This window comes from Taudactylus pleione, unplaced genomic scaffold (assembly GCF_031769625.1).
Source record: "Taudactylus pleione unplaced genomic scaffold, aTauple2 ptg000396l, whole genome shotgun sequence".
Lineage (NCBI taxonomy): Eukaryota > Metazoa > Chordata > Amphibia > Anura > Myobatrachidae > Taudactylus > Taudactylus pleione.
This window is the reverse complement of record NW_028284797.1, coordinates 5727180-5751977: the sequence shown is the minus strand read 5'-3', so window position 1 is coordinate 5751977 and position 24798 is coordinate 5727180. Positions and strand designations below refer to the sequence as shown.

The 24798-nt window shown below is 47.9% G+C and overlaps 1 long non-coding RNA gene across 2 annotated transcripts; it reads right to left on the bottom strand.

The window, feature by feature from the left end:
* Nucleotides 1–356: 356 nt before the first annotated feature.
* On the bottom strand, nucleotides 357–23342 carry LOC148506785 (uncharacterized). Of its 2 annotated transcripts, none has more exons than XR_015869744.1 (3): nucleotides 23037–23342; nucleotides 11482–11564; nucleotides 357–883 (listed from the first exon to the last, which is right to left on the bottom strand). It is a non-coding gene; the product is annotated as an uncharacterized LOC148506785 (long non-coding RNA). The 2 variants fall into 2 exon arrangements; XR_015869743.1 differs by having other exon boundaries at nucleotides 23065–23342.
* Nucleotides 23343–24798: the final 1456 nt, after the last annotated feature.

Below are 24798 nucleotides of genomic sequence, written 5' to 3'. Positions count from 1 at the left end.
GTGAATGCAGGAAGCTTGATGTCTCCTGCTGCATTAACATAATTGCAAGGACGGAATTGCAAAGCTGCTTGCGTGCAGCTTTGCAATTCCATTCACTACTGAATCACCCCCTATATACATATGTTACATTGTATTACAAATTATTTAGAATATTTAGTAAACCAACATCCTAGCTTTTCATTTGATCACCAGCATACTGTACATGCTAGATTAACCCAAAAAGTGGAAAGTTTACATTCACTCTAACATCAAGAGAGTTTTAAACCACACTTTTCTTTTTTTTTTTCTCTTTATCAGTCAATACACAGACAGACAAGAGGTGAGCGCAGAGTTTATCTATTGTTTCTGAGCTGTATTTTAGCAACCAAGTGCTGTAGTCCCATATCCTGGTAAGTCTTAAGTGACTTTACATTTATGCTGATTGTCTGCATTTATTTCATTCTGTAGATGCTTTGAATAAAAATCACAAAATACAGCCAATTAAATAAAAATATGCACCCCTATTTAACAATAAAATATATTAAAGTATGCAAGGAAAATTATATAGAAAACATTAGCATCCACTGTTGTATACATACATCTCAAAATCACTTATTAATAAAAAGAAGCACACACACAATACCAGCTTAGTAATATTACATATTTTAAAGATCCATTCATAATGAAAGACAGACATCCAGTGATGTTATAGAACATTTATGTAGATATATAAGTATTTTATCTGTTAAAAGTTGCAGATTTTATTTAATAATTCTTGTCAGGAAAGGTAGGTATAATGAAATCGTGAAATGGTGCCCTCTCATCTCTTATTTCATCGCTGTCAGGGGGTTCCTGTTGTATCTCCCTTTTTTCAATCTCAATCTCATTCTGGCTTTTGTCCTCCCTACACCAAAGAGAAAATTAGATATTGTCAGCAAATACATCAGTAGCAGATTGCAATGTAAACCATGACCAAAGATTTCTATCTAATAAAGGGCAGCGTGTCATAGTGAATCTATTCTTTTTGTACTTGTAAGTTAAACTAATCATTTGATCAGTGAAAATTACAAATCATGTGTGATGGTAGTGAATTGACAACTGATGAATGAAAAAGTTACATTTTATACATGAAAGAGTAACAATAATTGACATTTCATGAGTAAAAATACGACAATGAGTATTTCACTTCTAAGGGAGGAATTCAACTACCCGCAGTATTTAAACATGGGCTACTTCATCCCCCAGGACCAGCGGTTGAAGTGGGGGTATGTAAATATCAGGGGGTACTTTACTTAGGCAGGGCTAAATCCTGACCCCCCTGATGTTTTCATACCCTTATTTCAAATAATGACTCAGTGACCTGGGCCTAATGCCCATGGTCACTTATCAGGGGCAGTGGCTCCACCCTCCTAAGGGAGGGTGTAGTGAGGGTTAAATAAGTGAAGGTGGGCAAAGCTGCCTACCATGGTGCAAGGAGAGGCTGCAGTGGGGAGCTTCATTTAGCTCTTTTCTTTTTCACCACTGCAGCACTCTCTGGTGCTCAGCTTCTTGCTTCACCTGCTGACCCATCCTGGGCACTGGTGCCTCCTCTTCTTCCAAGGTTGGCTCTTCCTTCTTCTTTTCTTAAAGAATTCTTGTTTCCTCCCTCTCTGCTCCTCTCTCATCACAGCACAGCACCACTCACAGCAGCACACTTCTCACACCTCACAGCAGCACACCTCTCCCTACACCTCATCTTCCTTCACAGCAGCACTCTTCTTTCCTCACACCTCACTGCCCCTACCCTCACAACAGTACACCTCTCCCTACACCTCATCTTCCTTCACAGCAGCACTCTTCTTTCCTCACACCTCACTGCCCCTACCCTCACAACAGTACACCTCTCCCTACACCTCACCTCCCCTCACAGAAGCACTCACCTCTACTCACAACTTCCCTCCCTTCACAGCAGCACTCAGATCTCCTCACACCTCACAACAGTACAACTCACCTTGCAGCAGTAACCCTCTCCGCACACCAGCACTCACCTCTCCTCACACCTCCCCTCACAGCAGCACACCATTCCGCACACCTCCCCCTCAAGGCACTCCCCTCAGAGCACCTCACACCTCCTCTCCCCTAACAGCAGCACACCTCTCCTTACATCTCACTTCCCCTCAAAGCAGCACCTACCTTTCCTCACACCTCCCCTCACAGCAGCACACCTCTCCTCACACCTCCACTGCCTTCACAGCAGAACATTTTACGTCACACCTCCACTCCCTCACAGCAACACACCTCACAACAGCACACCTTTCTTAACACTTCCCCTCACAGCATCACTCACCTCTCCTAACACATCACATCCCTTCACTTAACACAGCATACTTCCCCTCATAGCAGCACTTCTCCATATACATCTCCTCACACCTCCTCTCCCCTAACAGTGGCACAACGGTCCTTACACCTCCCTCCACTCACAGCAGCACTTACCTCTCCTAACATATTACATGCCCTCCCAGCAGCTTTCCCCTCCCCTCACAGCAGCATACCTCCCCTTATAGCAGCACATCTCTCCTCACACCTCCCCTCAAAGTAACACACCACTCCTCACACCTCTCCTCCCTTCACAGCACCACACCTCTCCTCACAGTAGCACACTTCTCACACCTCCCCTCCCCCCTCACAGCAGAACTCCTATCCTCACACCTCCCCTCCAGCACACATCTCCACCCACCACCTCTACCTTCACAACAGCACACTTCTCACACATCCTCTCCCTTCACAGTGGCACACCTTTCTTCACACTTTCCCTTACAGCAGCACTCACCCCCCACATAACACATCACAACCTCTCCCAGCAGCACTCACCTCTTCTCACACAACCTCACAGCAGCATTCACCTCTCCTCATACCCTCCTCTCACCTAACAGCAGCACACCTCTCATTACACTTCCCCTCCCAGCAGCACTTACCTCTCCTCATACCTCCCCTCACAGCAGCACCACTCCTCACACCTCCACTCCCTTCACAGCAGAACATTTCTTGTCACACCTCCACTCCCTCACAGCCAGACACCTCACAACAGCACACCTTTCCTAACACTTCCCCTCACAGCATCACTCACCTCTCCTAACACATCACATCCCTTCACTTAACAGCAGCATACTTCCCCTCACAGCAGCACTTCTCCATATACATCTCCTCACAGCAGCCCATCTCTCCTCACACTTCCCCTTCCAGCAGCACACCTGTCCTCACACCTCTCCCCTGACAGTGGCACTTACCTCTCCTAACATATCACATGCAATCAAAGCAGCTTTCACCTCCCCTCACAGTAGCACATCTCTCCTCACACCTCCCTTCAAATTAACACACCACTCCTCACACCACTCCTCCCCTCACAGCAGAACACCTATGCTCCCAGCAGCACACTTCTCCTCACACATCCTCTCCCTTCACAGTGGCACACTGTCACACGCTGGCCTGGAGACCCCAGAATCAGACCCCGTTGCTTACCTGTGCGGGCGCTGACCCGCGCTGTCTTCCGGCTCCCGCGCTGTACGCTCCTTCCTCTTCTCCCAAGGCAGTCTCCGCTGTTGTCCTCTGGAGGGTCCCGCTGCTGTGCTGCTCCCACGCCGGCTCCTGCTCACCGCTGGTCCCCGCTGACTACCTCCAGGAAGCGCTGTCCTCCAGTCCATGGGCGCGGCCATCTTGGATTGCCCATGTGACCCCACTACCACCAATGAGGAGCCTTCTCCTTCTCTCTCAGCCTGTCAGCTCCCAGTGTCCACTATAAAAGGATCCCCAATGCTCACACAAGTTGCCAGTGCAACTAGTTTCTTAGTTTAGCTAAGTAGCCTTCCCACTGCGCTCCAGCCGCTCCAAGTAGCCACTCAGCTACCAACGTCTACCCACGGCTATCCAGCCGCTCCACGTAGCCACTCAGCTACCAACGTCTACCCACGGCTATCCAGCCGCTCCACGAAGCCGCTCAGCTACCAATGTCTACCCACGGCTATCCAGCCGCTCCACGTAGCCGCTCAGCTACCAACGTCTACCCACGGCTATCCAGCCGCTCCACGTAGCCGCTCAGCTACCAACGTCTACCCACGGCTATCCAGCCGCTCCACGAAGCCGCTCAGCTACCAACGTCTACCCACGGCTATCCAGCCGCTCCACGTAGCCGCTCAGCTACCAACGTCTACCCATGGCTATCCAGCCGCTCCACGTAGCCGCTCAGCTACCAACGTCTACCCACGGCTATCCAGCCGCTCCACGTAGCCGCTCAGCTACCAACGTCTACCCAAGGATATCCCGCCGCTCCACGTAGCTACTCAGCTACCAACGTCTACCCACGGCTATCCAGCCACTCCACGTAGCCACTCAGCTACCAACGCCTACCCACGGCTATCCAGCCGCTCCACGTAGCCACTCAGCTACCAACGTCTACCCACGGCTAACCAGCCGCTCCACGTAGCCACTCAGCTACCAACATCTACCCATGGCTATCCAGCCGCTCCACGTAGCCACTCAGCTACCAATGTCTACCCACGGCTATCCAGCCGCTCTACGTAGCCACTCAGCTACCAACGTCTACCCTAGGCTATCCAGCCGCTCCATGTAGCTTCCTAGCTATCTCGTTACTGCCGCATTCCTCAAACTCCTGTCAGTTCGCTGCACCCTCTCATGCAGAGAAACTTCATTAAGCCAAGCCTCCTCCAGCGAGCGTTTGCGCCAATTAATACAGATCCAAGGCCCAGTCCGGGAACACAGCTCCTAAATTCCACGCTTGTGACAGTTTGCACTGGCCAGATGGACTCGGCAAGTGGTCAAGGATCTGGGATAGAAGCCTCGCAGGATGTACTATCCCATCTGGAAAGACAGGAGACCTCTCAGGCTCAGCTGATCCAATTTATCCAAGATATGTCATCACGCCTGGACAACATTCAGTCCTTACTGGCTCATCCTGCTCCCGCTGGCTCCCAAGCCGCCTCTCCTCCTGTGGTGTCACCTGCTCCTCCGGTTCTACCTCCTGCTCATCTTCAGCTCTCCCCTCCAAGCAAGTTCGATAGCAACCCCAAATTATGCAGGGGTTTTTTAAATCAATGCGAAATCCAATTCGAGCTACAATCCGCCAACTTTCCGACGGCCAGAACCAGGGTGGCATATATCATCTCTCTACTCTCTGGCCAAGCACTCGATTGGGTCTCGCCCCTTTGGGAGAAGTTGGATCCCCTGCTCTCCAACTACCCCGAATTTGTTGCTACATTTCGCAAAATCTTTGATGAACCCGGAAGAACCACCTCCGCATCAGCTGATATTCTACGCCTCCGTCAGGGCAGCAGGACCGTCGGCCAATACGTAGTCCAGTTCCAGACTCTGGCTTCAGAACTCAATTGGAACGAGGATGCCCTCATCGCTGCCTTCTGGAGTGGCCTTTCTGAAAGGCTCAAAGACGACCTAGCTTCCCGTGACCTTCCAACCAGTTTGGATGGGTTAATCTCCCTCTGCAACAAGGTGGATCTCCGTCACAGGGAGCGTGCCTTGGAAAGATGCAGATTTGATCGTGGAAGGCCACGTCCAGTTTCCCGCTTACCCTCTCCTCCTCTGGGCGAAGAACTCATGCAGGTCAACCGCTCTCATTTATCGGCTGAGGAGCGTCAGAAAAGGCGGAGGCAGAACCTCTGTATGTACTGCGGCTCTCCTCAACATTTAGTCAAAAAAATTGTACCATTCGTCCGGGAAACGCCTCCTCCTAACTTATGAAAGAGAGGTTAAGTTAGGAGTTGCCATTGAATCACAAAGGAAGTCTGATTCCACCATCCAGGCTCATTTGAAGTGTCCTCGAGGTTCCAAAGCTGTATTAGCTCTCCTGGATTCCGGAGCGGCAGAGAACTTTGTCACTACTGAATTTGTCCAGAAGCATCAAATCCCCATGGAAGCGTTGCCTCGAGTCATCACTTTAACCGCCATCCATGGTAGTCGCATTTCTAATGGAACCATCACCCATCGTACAACACCACTTAAACTTACCATTGGGGTGCTCCATTCCGAACAACTATCCTTCCTAGTGATTCCCAAAGCCTCTCATTCTTTAGTCCTCGGATTACCCTGGCTACAGAGACATTCACCTCAAATCGATTGGACCACCATGCAAATAATCTCCTGGGGTTCCAATTGCTTCAAAGGTTGCCTTCAGCGGGTAATACCTATTAGATCTTCCGTTGTACGAGATTCTACAGACCTGCCCAAAGCCTACGATGGGTTTCAGGACGTCTTTAGCAAACAGAGCGCAGACCTGTTACCTCCCCATCGTGATTGGGACTGTCCCATAGATCTGATTCCCGGGAAGAATCCTCCTAGGGGCCGAACCTATCTCTATCTCTCCCTGAGACTCAGGCCATGTCGGAGTACATTACGGAAAACTTAAATAAAGGCTTCATTTGACCTTCCACGTCTCCAGCAGGGGCTGGATTTTTCTTTGTAAAAAAAAAAGATGGTGGCTTGCGCCCGTGTATTGACTACCGGGGTCTTAATGAAATAACTATTAAGAATCGCTACCCTCTTCCTCTCATTACAGAGTTATTTGATAGAGTCAAGGGAGCCACAGTTTTTTCCAAACTCGACCTAAGAGGAGCCTATAATTTAATTCGTATCCGTCTAGGCGATGAATGGAAAACGGCCTTCAACACCAGGGATGGGCACTACGAGTATCTCGTTATGCCCTTCGGCCTCTGTAATGCTCTGGCCGTCTTCCAGTTTTTCGTCAATGAAATCTTCCGGGACCTCTTGTACAAGTGTGTGATCGTTTACTTAGACGACATTTTGATTTTTTCTCAAGACCTCCAAACTCATCGAGACCAGGTCAAACAAGTCCTTCTGAGGTTGCGGTCCAATCAACTGTTTTGCAAATTAGAGAAGTGTCTGTTTGAGGTCTCAAGTGTACCATTCCTGGGATACATTATCTCCGGAACAGGCCTTCAAATGGATTCGTCAAAACTACAAGCCATTCTTGATTGGTCTCTTCCTTCTTCCTTAAAATCCATACAAAGATTCCTAGGATTTGCCAATTACTATCGCAAGTTTGTAAAAGGTTTCTCGACTCTGGTAGCTCCGATTACAGCCCTCGCCCGCAAGGGAGCAGATCCAACTATATGGCCCGTCTAAGCTACCTCTGCATTTCAACTTCTTAAGCAAGCCTTCATCTCTGCTCCCATCTTAAAGCAACCAGACTCCACCCGGCCCTTTACCCTGGAGGTGGACGCATCCTCTGAAGGTGTCGGTGCAGTGCTCTCCCAGCGATTTAAAGATGAAAAACTTCATCCCTGTGGTTTCTTTTCCCGGAAGTTTTTGCCTGCAGAGAAGAACTACACCATTGGAGATCAAGAGTTACTCGCCATGAAACTAGCCCTTGAAGAATGGCGATATCTTCTAGAAGGAGCTCATTACCCCATTACCATTTTTACTGACCATAAGAACCTCCTTTATCTTAAATCTGCAAATTGCTTGAACCCTCGTCAAGCCCGGTGGGCAATGTTTTTCTCCAGATTTAACTTCAAAGTCTCCTATCGCCCCGGTTCACAAAACCTCAAAGCCGACGCACTCTCCCGTTCCATGACGAGCAACCCTGATCTACCCATGGAACAGCCCCAACCAATCTTGAATTCCGCTTCCTTCGCCTCTACCCAATTATCTTCTATACCCCCGGTTGGGAAGACTTTAGTCACTCCGGAACTCCGCAAGAGGTTACTGCATTGGGCTCATGCTTCCCGGTTCTCTGGTCACCTGGGTATGGATAAAACCCTAGAATTTATCCAGCGGTCCTATTGGTGGTCTTCGATGAAAAAGGATGTCAGGTCTTATGTGTCTTCATGCATCAAATGTGCCCAACACAAGATACCTCGGCGGGTTCCACACGGTCAACTCCAACCTCTTGCAATTCCATCTAAGCCATGGACTCACCTATCTATGGATTTCATCTCTGATCTTCCTCCATCTCGGGGCCACAACACAATTTGGGTTATCGTGGATCGTTTTTCTAAAATGGCTCATTTCGTACCACTTACTGGGCTTCCGTCTGCACCTCTACTCGCCCAGAGCTTTATAAAAGAGATCTTCAAGCTCCACGGCCTTCCTCAAGAGATCATATCCGACAGGGAAGTACAGTTCGTAGCGAAGTTCTGGAGGTCACTCTGCTCAGCCCTTCAGGTAAAACTCAAATTTTCTACCGCTTATCATCCCCAGACCAACGGTCAGACCGAAAGGGTCAATCAAGACCTGGAACAGTTCCTGCGCACTTTTGTCTCCTCCTCCCAAGATGACTGGATTGAACTTCTTCCTTGGGCCGAATTTGCCCACAATAATCATTATCACACATCCACCAGCTCAACTCCTTTTTTTCACAGTTTTTGGTCAACATCCTCGAGTGCCAGATTTCCCTCTTCTTCCCACATTAGATGTGCCTGCGGCCAAAATGTCCCTTCAACGATTCTCCAACATCTGGGAAAAGGTTCGTTCCTCTCTGACTAAAACGTCAGCCCGGTACAAGAGATTTGCTGACCGCCAAAGACGAGCGGTTCCAAATTTCCGACCTGGGGATATGGTCTGGCTCTCTATCCGAAACCTAAGACTCCGAGTACCCTCGATGAAATTTGCTCCGTGATTCATTGGTCCATTCCCAATCATCAAAGTCTTGAATCCTGTGGCTTACAAGTTAAAGCTTCCTCCATTTCTTCGCATTCCAAGTTCCTTCCATATTTCTCTTTTAAAACCACTAGTCTTAAACCGATTTCAGAAGGTCCTGCCTAAAGCTTCTAGTGTTCAAACACAGCAGGGAGAGGAGTTCGAAGTTGACAGAATCTTAGATTCCCGTTGTCGATACAACCGTCTTCAATACCTTATCGACTGGAAGAATTATGGTCCGGAGGAACGAATCTGGATAAATGCCTCCGATGTCCATGCACCCCGTCTGGTCAAAGCGTTCCATGTGAAATTTCCTCATAAACCAAGGAAGTGTCCGGTGGCCACTCTTGAAGAAGGGGGTACTGTCACACGCCGGCCTGGAGACCCCAGAATCAGACCCCGTCGCTTACCTGTGCGGGCGCTGACCCGCGCTGTCTTCCGGCTCCCGCGCTGTACGCTCCTTCCTCTTCTCCCAAGGCAGTCTCCGCTGTTGTCCTCTGGAGGGTCCCGCTGCTGTGCTGCTCCCACACCGGCTCCTGCTCACCGCTGGTCCCCGCTGACTACCTCCAGGAAGCGCTGTCCTCCGGTCCATGGGCGCGGCCATCTTGGATAGCCCATGTGACCCCACTACCACCAATGAGGAGCCTTCTCCTTCTCTCTCAGCCTGTCAGCTCCCAGTGTCCACTATAAAAGGATCCCCAATGCTCACACAAGTTGCCAGTGCAACTAGTTTCTTAGTTTAGCTAAGTAGCCTTCCCACTGCGCTCCAGCCGCTCCACGTAGCCACTCAGCTACCAACGTCTACCCTAGGCTATCCAGCCGCTCCACGTAGCTTCCTAGCTATCTCGTTACTGCCGCATTCCTCAAACTCCTGTCAGTTCGCTGCACCCTCTCATGCGGAGAAACTTCATTAAGCCAAGCCTCCTCCAGCGAGCGTCTGTGCCAAATAATACAGATCCAAGGCCCAGTCCGGGAACACAGCTCCTAAATTCCACGCTTGTGACACACACCTTTCTTCACACTTTCCCTTACAGCAGCACTCACCCACCCATAAAACATCACATCACAACCCTCCCAGCAGCACTCACCTCCTCTCACACCAGCACTCATCTCTCCTCATACCTCCTCTCACCTAACAGCAGCTCACCTCTCCTTACACCTCACATCAGCACACCTCCCCTCTGCACACCATTCCTCACACCTCCCCTCCCAGCAGCACACCTCTCCTCACACCTCCCCTCCCTTCACAGAAGCACACTTCACGTCATAGCTCCACTACCATCGCAGCAGCACACTTTCCATCCTCTCACAGCACCACAGCACTCACTAACACCTCCCTTCACAGCAGCACTCACCTCTCATAAAACATCACATCCCCTCACTTAAAAGCAGCATATCTCTCTTTACACCTCACCTCCCTTCCCGGAGAACACACCTCTCCTTACACCTCCCCTCCGCACACCATTCCTCACACCTCCCCTCCCTTCACAGCAGCACACCTTTCTTCACACCTTCCTTCACAGCAGCACTCACCTCTCCTAACACATCACAACCCCTCCCAGCAGCACTCACCTCTCCTCACATTTCCCCACATAGCAGCATACCTCCCCTCACAGCAGCATTTACCTCTCCTCATGCCTCCCCTCACAGCAACACATCTGTCCTCACAGCAGCAGACCTTTCCTCACACCTTCACTGCCGCACTCCTCTCTTTACACCTCACAACAGCAAACCTCTCCTCACACCTCCCCGCCACTCACAGCAGCACACCTCCCCTCCACTCACAGCAACACACCTCTCCTCCCCTTACAGCAGCACACCTCTCCTCACATCTCACAACAGCACTCGCACCTCAAATCCCCTCACTACAGCACTCACCTCTCCTTACACCTCCCCTCACAGCTGCACACCTCTCCTCACTCCAGCACTCACCTCTCCTCATGCCTCATCTTCCCTCCCCTCACAGCAGCAACCCTCTCCTCAAATCTCACTTCCCCACCCCTCCCTTCACAGCAGCACACCTCTCCTCACCTCCCCTCACAGCAGAACACCTCTCCTCACACATCCCCTCTCCTCTCATCAGCACTTAGCTTTCTTCTTACCTCACTGCAGAACATGTTGCACACTGGTGACCGGCATTGGGACTGTCACTGTCCCAAAGTGAAGTGCTAGTATGACATACCATCTCATACCAACACACTTCGAGCACTGCCCAGGATGGAGTCTGAGCAGGAAAGAAAACCCAGAAAATTGCCTGTTTTCGGGTGCCATGACCATGTTAACACATAGAATCCAGACCTGTGTGTTAACACCTGTTAACAGTTAATTTACCTGGCGAGTAAAAGGGGCTATAATTGAATAGACTTGAGCGTTAAAGCCCGAGTCTTCCACCCTTTTTTTACACCCAGTAAATTATCGGGCTAATTGAATTCCCCCCTAATACCCCGTTCAGACATACTGAGATTCCCGGGATTTTGTCCTGTCTTGGTCAAAACTCCCAGGTATCGCGTATGTGTGAAAGACACCTACCGGGGAGTACACCCCCAAATTAGCCTCATGCCCCCTGCTGTACAGATATGGCTGTCTCCTCTCGGGGGAGGCAGCCACATTGTCGGCATGTATGCATCATTAGCATAATATCACACAGCCGGGGTGTACAGAGATGCAGTGGCTGTGTGATATGCGTACATCACTGAATCAAGCCCTATGTGACTAAAGTGATCAGTCTTATCACAAAAAGGTACCATGTTCTCAACAAAATGTACTGAATTTAAGCTGAAGTGAAATTAGTTTAAATAAACAAATCTGAAATTTTGTTGAATAATTATTACAACTTACTTTTCTGCTTTCCCGAGTTGTACAAGGCAGACGAGGGCCACAGCTGTCACCAGTATTACCAATTTGGGATTCATCTTCGGCTTCTAAAAAAATGTTTAAGAACATATGTTGCAATCACTTTGTACATGATATACTGTAATACTGTATTAATCAGGTAATTAATTCAGTAATTTTTTCATGTCCTAGCATACACTGTCTAGATCCAGACCTGGCCAACCTGTGGCTCTCCAGCTGTTGTGAAACTACAAGTCCCAGCATGCTTTACCAGCTGGGACTTGTAGTTACACAACAGCTGGAGAGCCACAGGTTGGCCAGGTCTAGTCTAGAGCAGTGGTTCTCAAAGTCGGTCCTCAGGACCCCACACAGGTCACGTTTGTTAGGCCACCCAGCATGTGCACAGGTGTATTCATTACTCACTGACCCATTTTTAAAGATCCACAGGTGGAGCTAATTATTTCACTTGTGATTCTGTGAGGAGACCTGGAAAACATGCACTGTTTGGGGTCCTGAGAACAGAGTTTGAGAACCTGTGGTCTAGAGGGTATCATTCAGAATGAGAAGAAACTAAAAAAAAAAAAAATTGGAGCAAAAAGGAGGTGCTCCTGGAAAAAAACATGTTTCATTACAAAGAGGGTGCAAATGCATTTACATTTATTTATCTATTTATTTTGCATGCAGGGAAACTGCTGTCTGCTTTTGAATGTTGACCACTAGCGCACGCAGGGGGGGTTTCTGAGTACCTAGAAACCCCCCCTGCTCGCCAATCCATTGCTGCAGCTGACCGATATGAGGAGGCAGCTGTGTCAGTAACGCAGCATCTGCCTCCTCCTATCGAGCGGTTTCCAGCGTGTGCCACTGGAGTTTGGGTCCGGGCAGCGCTGGGCTCTTCCGGGTGGCTCAGCCGCTGCCTGGAGCATGACCAGTGGAAAAGCGGCGGCGTGAGATCATAGGTCACGCCCTCCGCGTCGCCGTCACGCCCGCACAGTGCTCCCTGCTGCGCAGGTAGAGGTTCTTCATGACAGGCTGCCGTTGTACCCGCTTCCACGGCTGAGGTGCAGGGAGCACCTTTCTCTGCCATGGACAGATAGGGCCAATATAATTTATAGCCAGTGTGGTTATGTTTTTTTTTTTTTATGTGGGAGTAATGTATTGTTTTGCCATCTGTGGGGACAATGCAATCTTTTATTTAATGTGGGGGGAAATGTGATTGTTCCCTATGTGGGGATATTTTTTTTTGGTGGAGGGGCGCATCTTTAATAAAATTATGTGTCAGCAGTGTTTATATGCAGAGGTGTGTGTGTGGTGCACGTGGCTGAGGGCTGCTCTAAAGGTTTTAAAAACTCTGGCACATAGGTAACCATCTAGGTTCACTAATGGCAGTGCCTGCCCAATGCATATCCAATCTACTACAGTAAAACAAAATAAGTGTGTGTGTCTTACCATAAAAATAGCCCTGTGTAAATATATATATGGGGCGTGGCTTGGTGACATCACAACGGCGTGACGCTGCCGCGATCTGAGTGAGGTCTGAGTTAGGAAGCTGGAGCCGGGACGCGATCACAGCTAAACACTGCTGTGTGAGCCAAACTTTGCTGCTAATATCTAAGCTGCTGGCGCTGCTCCTGGGCCCCGGAAATCCTGCGATTATTGATGTTACTTGTATGCTGATTGCTGGAAATTTAGATGCAAGTTTTTTATGTGTGCTGTAATTAAGGAGAATTTTACTATACTGACTGTGGTGCGCACCGTTCTTCTCCTTCTTTGACCATATATATATATATATATCTATATATCTATAGATATATATAGATATATATACATATATACTGCAATGTATGGAAACCCCCCCATAAAAATCCTGTGTTTGCCCCTGTTGACAACAAATACTGAGCAGCTTTGTTTTACAATGAAATGTAAAAATTAGATAGGACACACCCGTCTCAGATATACAGTAAATCTCTGTACACATTTTAAATCTGTCCCACCTGCAGAGTAACATGGTTTTGCTAAGGTGCAAATGGGACCTTTTTTTTTGCTACCAACTCTGAGTCAAGCCCACATTATTTATATACATCATATAACATGTACTTATTGTTGAAAGTGGCAAGCGCTACTGTGCACACTCCCATTTTCTTCCTCCAGGGAGGTTTCATTCCCTGTGCCAAGATGACCACCAGGCTCACCTACAGCACATGCATGGCACCATCTTGTCACTATGTTGAGTGTCACAGTAGGAGACTAGTCTGCCACTTAGCTCCAGAGAGACTTCAGTATTACCGCCACCCACAATGCCTTCCAGCATTCCTGTATTGCTACTAGGGGTGTGCACCGGCCACTTTTCGTGTTTTGGTTTTGGATCTGGATCTTTCTTCATGTTTTGGATCTGGATTGGTTTTGCCAAAACCACCCTTCCGTGTTTTGGGTTCTGAGTTTTGTGTTTTGGATCTGTATTTTTTTTAAAAAAAGAATAAAAACAGCTAAAATCACAGAATGTGTTGGTTTTTCAATCCTATGCTATTATTAACCTCAATAACCTTAATTTCCACTCATTTCCAGTCTATTCTGAACACCTCACACCTCACAATAGTGTTTTTATGTCCAAAAGGCAAACACGTGGCCCATCTAGGAGTGGCACTGCAGTGGCAGACAGGATGGCAGTTTGAAAAACTAGGCCCCAAACAGTACATGATGCAAAGAAAAAAAAGTGGTGCAAGATGGAATTGTCCTTGGGCCCTCCCACCCACCCTTATGTTGTATAAACAGGACATGCACACTTTAACAAACCAATCATTTCAGCGCAAGGGTCTGCCACACGACTGTGGCTGAAATGATTGGTTCGTTTGGGCCCCCACAAAACAAGCTGGCAATTAATCTGTCCCTGCACAAACTGGCTCTACGGAGGCAAGATGTCGTCCTCATCCACCGATTCCTCACCCTCTTCAGTGTACATCCTCATCCTCACAGACTATTAACTCGTCCCCACTGGAATCCACCACCACAGGTCCCTCTGTATGTTCTGGAGGCTGGTCTCCCTGGAAGAGTTGGTAATTAATTTTTATGAACATCATCTTCTCCACATTTTGTGGAAGCAACCTCCTAAGCCTTTCGCTGACAAGGTTCCCGGCTGCACTAAACACTCTTTCGGAGTACACACTGGAGGGGGGGCAACTCAGGTAAAATAGAGCCAGTTTGTACAGGGGCCTCCAAATTGCCTCTTTTTCCTGCCTACTTGGATGCTGTCACCGATGTAATCCTCCACCATTCTGTCAATGGTGACAGTATCATATGCAGTGACAGTAGACATGTCAGAAATTGTTGCCAGGTCCTTCAGTCTAGACCAGATGTCCAAACTTGGTCCTGCCTGCCCTGCATCACCACCAGCGGGTTGCTTAGGATACCTAAGTTTTTACCTGGCAGCCCCAGTTGCGGGAGAAAATGAAGAAGGAGCTGTTGACGTGTCACGTTCCGCTTCAGCTGAAAGTGTTTTCACCAGCAGGTCTTTGCACCTCTGCAGGCTTGTGTCGGCCGGAAAGAGAGACACCACATAGGCTTTAAAGCTAGGATCGAGCACGGTGGCCAAAATGTAGTGGTCTGATTTCAACAGATTGACCATCCTGGAATCCAGGCAAAGCGAATGAAGGGCTTCATCCACAAGTCCCACATGCCGAGCGGAATCGCTCCGTCGTCTTAGCTCCTCTTTCACTTTCTCCATCTGCTTCTGCAAAAGCCTGATGAGGGGAATGACCTGACTCAAGCTGGCAGTGTCTGAACTGACTTCACGTGTGGCAAGTTCGAAGGGCTGGAGAACCTTGCACAACACGGAAATCATTCTCCACTGCGCTTGAGTCAGGTGCATACCCCCTCCTTTGCCTATGTCATAGGTGGATTTATAGGCTTGAATGGCCTTTTGCTGCTCCTCCATCCTCTGAAGCATATAGAGGGTTGAGTTCCACCACGTCACAACCTCTTGCTTCAGGTGATGGCAGGGCAGGTTCAAGAGTGTTTGCTGGCGCTACAGTCTTCGGCACGCAGTTGCTGAATGGCGAAAGTGGCCAGAAATTTTTCGGCCCACCCAAAGCGTCTCCTGCACGCCCCTGTCGCTTTTCAGAAAATTCTGCACCACCAAGTTTATTGTGTGAGCAAAACATGGGACGTGCTGGAATTTGCCCAGATGTAATGGCCGCACAATATTGGTGGCGTTGTCAGATATCACAAATCCCCAGGAGAGTCTAAGTGGGGTAAGCCACTGAGCGATGATTTCCCTCAGTTTCTCTAAGAGGTTGTCGGCGGTGTGCCTCTTACTGAAACCGGTGATACACAACGTAGCCTGCCTTGGAACGAGCTGGCGTTTCTGAGATGCTGCTACTGGTGACGCTGCTGTTGTTGCTGCGTAAGGTGATACATCTACCCAGTTGTCACAGTCATATAGTCCTTAGTCTGCCCTGTTCCACTTGTCCACATGTCCGTTGTTAAGTGGACATTGGGTACAACCGCATATTTCAGGACACTGAGGACACTTTTTCTGACGTTTCTGTACAGTCTCGGTATCGCCTGCCTAGTTAAGTGGAATCTAGACGGGATTTGGAACCGGGGACACACTACCTCCATCAGTTGTCTAAATCCCACTGCACTAATGGCGGAGAACGGACGCATGTCTAACACCAACATAGCATAGGCCTCAGTTATACAGTTTGCTTCAGGATGACTGCTGTCGTACTTCATCCTCCTCGCTAAGGACTGTTGGAGGGTCAATTGTTTAGTAAAAGTAGTGGTGTTCCTACTTCCTCTCTGGGATGATGAACAACTCCCAGCAGCAGCAACAGCACTAGGAGGAAGTGGTTCATGATCTTTCCCTATTTTATTTTTATCGGAGAAAGTTTGGTCCTCCATTTATTTTATATTGATATATACGTGCGGCTAAGGCGCACACAAACACAGAAAATATTTTTTTATTTTTGTTGGAGACTAGTGCACTTTGTGGGTTACACCACCCTTTAAGAAATGAGCCAGCTGGCCCTTTACTTATGGGACACAGGCGCACGCTTGGCGCTGCTCCTTTGTTGATGCACGTGCAGTCACAGTGCACACAATTCACAAACACAGAAAATATTTTTTTATTTGCTTTGGAGTGCACTTTGGGGGTTACAGCACCCTTTAACGGTCAAGCCAGCCGGCCCTTTACTTATGACACAGGCGCACGCTTGGCACTACTTTGTTGATGTATGTGCGGCTACTGCGCACACAATTCACAAACACAGAAAAAATATACATTTTTTTGCACTTGGGGGGAGCACCCCTGATGTACCGAGCACCACCTGGACAACACTACAGCACCCCTTTAGGACTGGGACACTGCACAGGACTTTGGAGTGGACACAGCCCCTATGGACAACTAACTGCACAACACAGTCCAGCCAGCCCCTATGGACTTTGGAGGAGTGGACACAGCCCCTATGGACAACAACCGCACAACACTACACTGCACTACACAACACAGCCCAGCCAGCCCTAACTCCCACCCTCCCTCTTCACTGTCTACATCCGAGTGAGAAAATGGCGCCGACACGGGTACCTTATATAGAATCCAAAACCCGCAACACCCGGAAGGCGGGATGGCGTTTTGCCTCTATTTCAGATCTGAGTCAGGCGGGAAAAGTCGAGCCTGACTCGTATCGGCATCGGATCGGGGGGGTTCGGATTTCAGAAATCCGAACCCGCTCACCCCTAATAAATATGTGTGTTTTTTTTTTTTCCCCCATATGACATTTTGCTCTGTTCCCAACCCAGGGGCAGTATATGAGAGGAGGGAACCCTGCAGACCCTCCACTCTCGGTGCTGCATGCATGGAGTAGACTGTCACCATGCCTAATGTGCCTGTGGGAAAATGATGCTGTTCCTCCTGCACGTCCCATGTTTTGCTCACACAATAAACTTGGTGGTGCAGAATTTTCTGAAAAGCGACAGGGCGTGCAGGAGACGCTTTGGGTGGCCCGAAAAATTTCTGCCCACTTTCGCCATTCAGCAACTGTGTGCGCCTGTGTCATAAGTAAAGGGCCGGCTGGCTTGTCCATTAAAGGGTGCTGTAACCCCCAAAGTGTGCTCCAACCAAAATAAAATAATCTTTTTTTCTGTTTTGTGTGTGAAATGTATGCACAGTAGCCGCACCTGCATCCTCAAATCAGCAGCGACAAGCGTACGTCTGTCTGTTAAAGGATTACATCGGTGACAGCATCCAAGTAGGCATGTCAGACAGTCCGTACCTGTACTGGCAGGAACAAGAGGCAATTTGGAGGCCCCTTTACAAACTGGCCCTATTTTGCCTGAGTTGCCCCCCCTCCAGGGTGTACTCCGAAAGAGTGTTTAGTGCAGCCGAGAACCTTGTCAGCGAAAGGCGTAGGAGGTTGCTTCCACAACAAGTGGAGAAGATGATGTTCATAAAAATGAATTATCAACTTCCAGGGAGACCAGCCTCCAGAACGTACAGAGGGACCTGTGGTGGTGGATTCCAGCGGGGATGAATTAATACTCTGTGAGGATGAGTATGTACACAACACTGAAGAGGGTGAGGAATCGGTGGATGAGGAGGATGAGGACGACATCTTGCCTCCGTAGAGCCAGTTTGTGCAGGGACAGATTAATTGCCAGCTTGTTTTGTGGGGGCCCAAACGAACCAATCATTTCAGCCACAGTCGTGTGGCAGACCCTGGCACTGAAATGATTGGTTTGTTAAAGTGTGCATGTCCTGTTTATACAACATAAGGGTGGGTGGGAGGGCCCAAGGACAATTCCATCTTGCACCTCTTTTTTTTCTTTGCATTATGTACTGTTTGCGGCCTAGTTTTTCAAACTGTCATCCTGTCTGCCACTGCAGTGTCACTCCTAGATTGGCCACGTGTTTGTGCTGCCCACTCGTGTCGCTTAGCATAGTCATCCTTCTACCTCGGTGCAACACTATTGTGAGGTGCTCAGAATAGACTGGAAATTAAGGTTTTTAAGGTTAATAATAGCATAGGAGCAGAAAAATCAACACATTCTGTGATTTTAGCTGATTTTATGCTTTTTAAAAAAAATACAGATCCAAAACACTGAAGGATGGTTTTGGCAAAACCAATCCAGATCCAGATCCAAAACCAAAACACGAAAAGTGGCTAGTGCACACCACTAAATATTATATATATATATATATATATATATATATATAGCAGTGTGTGAGACAGGGAGGGAGTCTGGAGAGGAAATTAACAACATGCAGAGGAATATTACATAGCAAAGGCACCTTACTTGCACGTTTGCAAGATCCAGTACTAATAGATACATTTTATGGTCCTCTTTTAAGTAACAGTAAAGGGTATTTTGCCAGTTTTATAATTACTTTACAAGGTAATTAATAGGAATAATATATAGAAAGACAAACCCCTCCCCATACACCCGGTTATGTATTGAAATAAGTTTTGGGCAATAAAGAAGAGGGGTATCTTTACAGTATTATAAATAGATGGTATATATTATCCTTTAAAACATAAAATATATACATTCAATTTGGGGATATCTGTAATACCCATAATAGTCTCTTAAATATGCAAGAATTTAGTATTTTGTAAACTGATTTTGGGAGAAGACATCCCAAAATGTTACTCTTCAAAACTAGAAAGCTAATTTTTTTCTTAGCCTTCAAAGTGTGTCCGTCTTTAGAATCTATATATTATATATTCCGTAGACATAAAACCCTTACGGTTTCACATGTCTCATTAAGGCTTCTTAGATATGATCTGAAATTTCACAAAAGCCACTCAAACTTAAAGAGCAATGAAATTCCAATCATTAAGGCTGACACCTTAATGGATGCATTCCTTGCGTAATACAGATATGGTATGCCCTCACACCCTGTGGTTAACTGCTGATTCTGCACTCTCACAGAGCGAGATTGCTATCACTCACAAAATGGTGGAGCTGCTAATTCAGAGAATTGTGTGCTCATTGGAATACACACATGCAGTCTATGCAGTCCATAACCAGGACCAGCTTAGCTGAGCCAGTCCTGGTTATGGAAATACAGGGGACAAAAAGTGTAGGGATCCTCTATATCAGTGGTTCTCAAATTCGGTCCTCAGGACCCCACACAGGTCATGTTTTGCAGGTCACCCAGCAAGCTGCACAGGTGTAGTCATTACTAACTGACACATTTTAAAGATTCACAGGTGGAGCTAATTACTTCACTAGTGATTCTGTGAGGAGACCTGGAAAACATGCACTGTTTGGGGTCCTGAGGACCGAGTTTTGAGAACCTGTGCTCTTTATTAACCATAACCAGCACCAGACCCATTCTAGCGGGGGTGGGGGGAATTCCAAAGCCATGGGTACTCTTTCACAAGGTCCCCCAGACAGAGAATTACCCCTGACCACTAGGCAGCCCAGGGGAACTAGAGGGGAAACCCCCAATAAGGCTTAGGGTTATCCCCAAAATCCCTGGCAGGTGGGTGCCGGGTTGATTATGTAGTGTGGTGCATTTGATAATAGTAAAAATAGTCTTTTGCTGTGGAACTACAGGTCCCAGCATACCTCCCCTGCATGCTGGTACTTTGAGAACCACAAGTACCAATTAATAAAATGAATAAAAGTATTAAAAAAAAAAAAAAAAAAAGAAAATAGTGCATCCCCCCACCCCACAGCTCAACCAGCACCGGGCTATTCAGAACCAGTCCTGGTTGCCAAAATACAGGGTATAAACGACTTAGGGGTCGTATTCAGTGCAACCAAGACTGGGCTCTGAGCCGATCCTGGTTCTAGAAATACAGGGGCAAAAAATGAGTAGGGTTCCCCTGTAAATGCCAGAACCTACCCTTTTCTAGCAGGGGGGGCAATCCCACAGCCAGGGGAACCCTTTCACTGGGTCCCCCAGCCAAAGCATTACCACTGACCGTTAGTCAGTCCCTGGGGAGTTGGGGACCCCCACTAATGGGGTCCTTCTATCCAGGGCACCACAGGCCTGGGCTTATAGCCTGAGGTCATCCCCGGCACCCCTGGGTGGTGGGTGCAGGGTTGATTGTGTATAGATGAGATGCATATGAAAGAGTTAAAATATTGTATTTTGCAGTAGAACTACAGGTCCCAGCAAGCCTCCCCTACATGCCGGTACTTGGAGAACCACAAGTACCAGCAAGTGGGGAATTAAGGGCCTAAAATATAAACAAGAACACCGATTGTTTTAAGATTTTATTTTACTGCACCTTCACCCAGGAGGTGCGGCAGCCTTTAAGCTATTTTACATGGCTGCCGCCCAGGGCCGGCCCTAGCCCAAATTCTTTGGTAAGCGAGTAGGTTTTTTGGCACCCCCCCTATGCAGTGCCTGCGGTAGTGGTCACCCCTGTGCAGTGCCCCTTGTGCCCCCATTAGTAAGCTTATATAGTGCCCCCAGCAGTAGTCCCCCCCCGTGCAGTGCCCCAGTAGTGGTCCCCCCTTGTAGTGCCCCTAGTAGTAATCCCCCCTCTTGTAGTGCCCCTAGTAGTCCCCCTTGTAGTAGTCCCCCCAGTGGAGGTTCCCCCCAGTAGTAATCCCCTATTCTAGTGCCCCCAGTAGTAATCCTCCCTTCAAGTGCCCCCAGTAGTAATCCCCCCTTCAAGTGCCCACAGTAGTAATCACCCCTTGCAGCCCCCCCAGTAGAGACACGCGTAATAAAAAAAAACAAAAAACACTTACCTGAACCCCCATCGTTCCTGCTCCCGCCGCCGCTATCAGCTACTCCCGACCATTCTCCAGGGCCGCTTTGCATTATGGGAGAGACTTCATGACGTCATGAAGTCTCTCCCATTACCCACTGCGGGAGCCGGAAGATGGCTCCCGCAGTGGGAGCAGCAGCAGCAGCCGATGAGAGTCTGACAGACTCTCATCAGCTTCTGAAACAAACACACAGCTGCCGGCACCGGCGGCTGTGTGTTTGGCACTGTGTAGCACTGACCGAACTCCGTCCGGTCAGCGCTACACGCGCGGTGCAGCTATGTCACAGATACACAGTCTGCACCGCTGTAAGCCTCTGAAATCTGCATGGTCGCGGCCGTGGCACCCTTCACTATGTGGCGCCTTACGCGGCCGCGTATCATGCGTAACCATAGAACCGGCCCTGCTGCCGCCTCTCCCAGGACTTCCCCACGGCAACTTCACCTGGAGGGCGGCGGCATTTAAGCTCTTTTACATGGCCACCGATGATCCAGGACTTCCCCAGCATCTTCTTTCTTTGGCAGCTCTTCACTGCTGCCTTTCTGCCAACGGACTGCCATGCTGCTGCCTTGCGCTGGCTTATATAAGCTGGCCGTGGGAGTGGGGCGATGACATCGCAAGCCATGATCGGCTCACGGCAGCCATCTTTAAATTTCAATAATGGCGCTGAGGCGCCATTTTTGAAATTGACACAGAAGAAACCTTAAGTTATATTTGTGGTTCTCACCATTGAAGGCTGAGAAGGCACGCCTCTCTCAGCCAATGAGCGCTCAGCACTGGGACTTCTATAGTGAAATCCTGCGGATGAGCTGACATTTGGGTAGTACTGTCCTTAGAGGACAGTACTAAGTTTTCTGGTCCACTTAACTTCATTTTTTTTATGCCAAGCCCGGGGATTCCTACATGGACAGAAGAGGATGTGATCCACGCATAGTAGGTGGTGAGTGTGGATATTTTATACCAGGTACCCTATGGATTCCTACTGGACAAGGGGACATGATGGCTTGAGGGATACTAAGTGAGATAGTGCATGTGCATGTATGTTTTAATAAATGTTTACTTTCAATGGTGTGTACTGTATGTCTTGTATTTAGTTGAATATTTATTTTGCTGTGGAACTACAGGTACAAGTGGGCTTTTAATGCCCCACATTCTGGTACTTGTGGTTTTCCAAGTACCAGCATGCGGGGAATGCTTGCTGGGACCTGTAGGTCCACAGCAAAAGACAATATTTTTACTATTATCAAATGCACCACACTACATAATCAACCTGGCACCCACTGGCCAGGGGTGTTTGGGATAACCGTGGGCTTTCAGCCCAGACCTCGGATTCCCTGGAGTGGGGGACCCCTTTATTGGGTGGGTACCCAGCTCCCCAGGGATCCTAGCCTGGGCTGACTAGCGGTCAGGGTTTATGCTTTGGCCAGGGGACCCACTGAAAGGGCTACCCTTGCCAATAATGCCCGCACCACCTTTGCAAACGCCCGCTACCTCCCAGGGTTCTTGCCACAGCTGACGCCCGCTACCTAACCCGGGTCTTGGCCGCAGTTCATGCCAGTTTCCTTCCAACCTTAGCCAATTCAGCAAACAGTTTAATCAATTCCTCCATATTACACTGTTTTATCCCTTTATGGACAAATTTAGCAGGCTTTGTAAATTCTCTTTTGCAAGCCAGATCCAGCAATCTAGAACAGCTGGCTTTAAAACTGCACTACATTCCCTGTGTACTCAACCACATACATAAGTAATAAGCAGTTTTTATATGGTGTACAATTTGCATATACACAGACAAATTATCACTGTGAACAATTGCAGTTTTATGGCTGGCTTGCCACACTCACCCACACAGCTGCTAGTAAATCGACTCACCAAGCCGCTGCACAGTGGGTAGCATCCTGCAAAGTGTCTCACTGCCGCTGTGGGTAGATCCAGTCACTGTATCCGGGATCTTGCTGCGTAGTTATTTCCAGCAAGTCCCTGTTCGGGTGCCAAATGTGACAAGAATCACATAGACTGGGTAAAATCTTTCAGTAATTTTATTGTTCACCACAGGCAGGTATACAGGATATGGTAGTTTACAGGCAAGATGTTACACAAAGTCTTCCAAACAGCAATATTACTTCAGTGGACTCGCAGGTCCAGGACCCTTAACACTAGTCACCCCCAGGCCTATAAGCAGAAAAACTATCTCACTAACACACTCATTTTCTGCAGTGTCTCTGCAGTTCTTAATCCAGCCCCACACAGGTGTCTGTAATCAGCTGCCTTTCAGATTCTGATTGTGGCAACACCTGAACTGGACACTGGACTTACACTTTCCTAATGCCTTTGCTCTGCCAAACCTGGGAAATCTGGATATTTCACATTTACCTCATGTGGAATTATGCTGACCCTGTCACAAAATATATATATATATAATATATATATAATCTTGTAGTATACACCAATACATACCCAATGTATATTTATATACTCCATAATCCATATACATCTAATATATATACTGTACACCTAATAAAAATGGGGTGCAGTCTAAAAGGCAGTCATGTTTGCTCACCCAAGTAAAGCTACTGTACACCCCCTGCAGGACGCCACCTACTGAGCATGCGCTGCAAGTTGAACTTCCCTATCTTTAAAACGGGGCATATTTAGGCCAATTGTTAAAAAAACTGTATTTTCTCAATTACCTGAACCACAAAAGGCCTTACACTGGAACAAGATCTACCTAACAAAACAAACCTCACAGTTCTACCTGTCCATGCCAAATTTCAGCTCAGTACATCCAATAGCTTTTGAGATGTAGCCCCTCAAACACCATGCCCCATCTCAGGAATTTCCTATGAGAGAATTCCATTAATTCGATTCAGCCTTAATATAAGGGCACGACCATGCCCTTATAATAAAGCACTTTTGAATTTTCTGCTGACTTTCCTCCTATGAATAAAATAGTGAGGTCATGATAATTTGCTGTATCAGACTCCTCTGGCACCGCTCGAACCAGAGGATTCAATTTCTTAATGTGACCGGTGCAAGGGTTTATTACTGTGATAATGTGCCCACACCAACCCCAAAACAGCCCCCTACCCCACTGTATCACAAAAATGTATGTAATTGCCCTCCAGTTCACCTAATAAAAACAGCCATGTTTGTGCACCCAAGTGAAGCCCCTGCGGGTGGCCACCAACTGACATTGCTCAGCTAGTTTACATTCCCTATCTCTATAATAGGGCATTTGTGAATAGTTTAAAAACTGTAACTTTCTCAATTACCTAAACCCCAAAAGGCCCTACCCTAGAACAACACCTACCTTATAAAACAAACCCCAAGTCTAAATTCGTCCCCTACCCTGACTTATGCATTCCCAAAAATCCCCCATAGACTACAGCAGAAGAGTGGTCCTAATTGAAAGTGGCCAAAAAAACTGACAGTTGGAACATTAGATTACTTCCAAATCCTTATTTTTTATTTTTCTGCCCTGAAATTTGGCATGCACCACATATATAATATATTGTACATACATATCACACAAATGAGCAATTCCAACACATTAGTGAAAATTAAAAGGAAGCATAAAGATCAAAAGAAATAATTTCACCTTTTGTC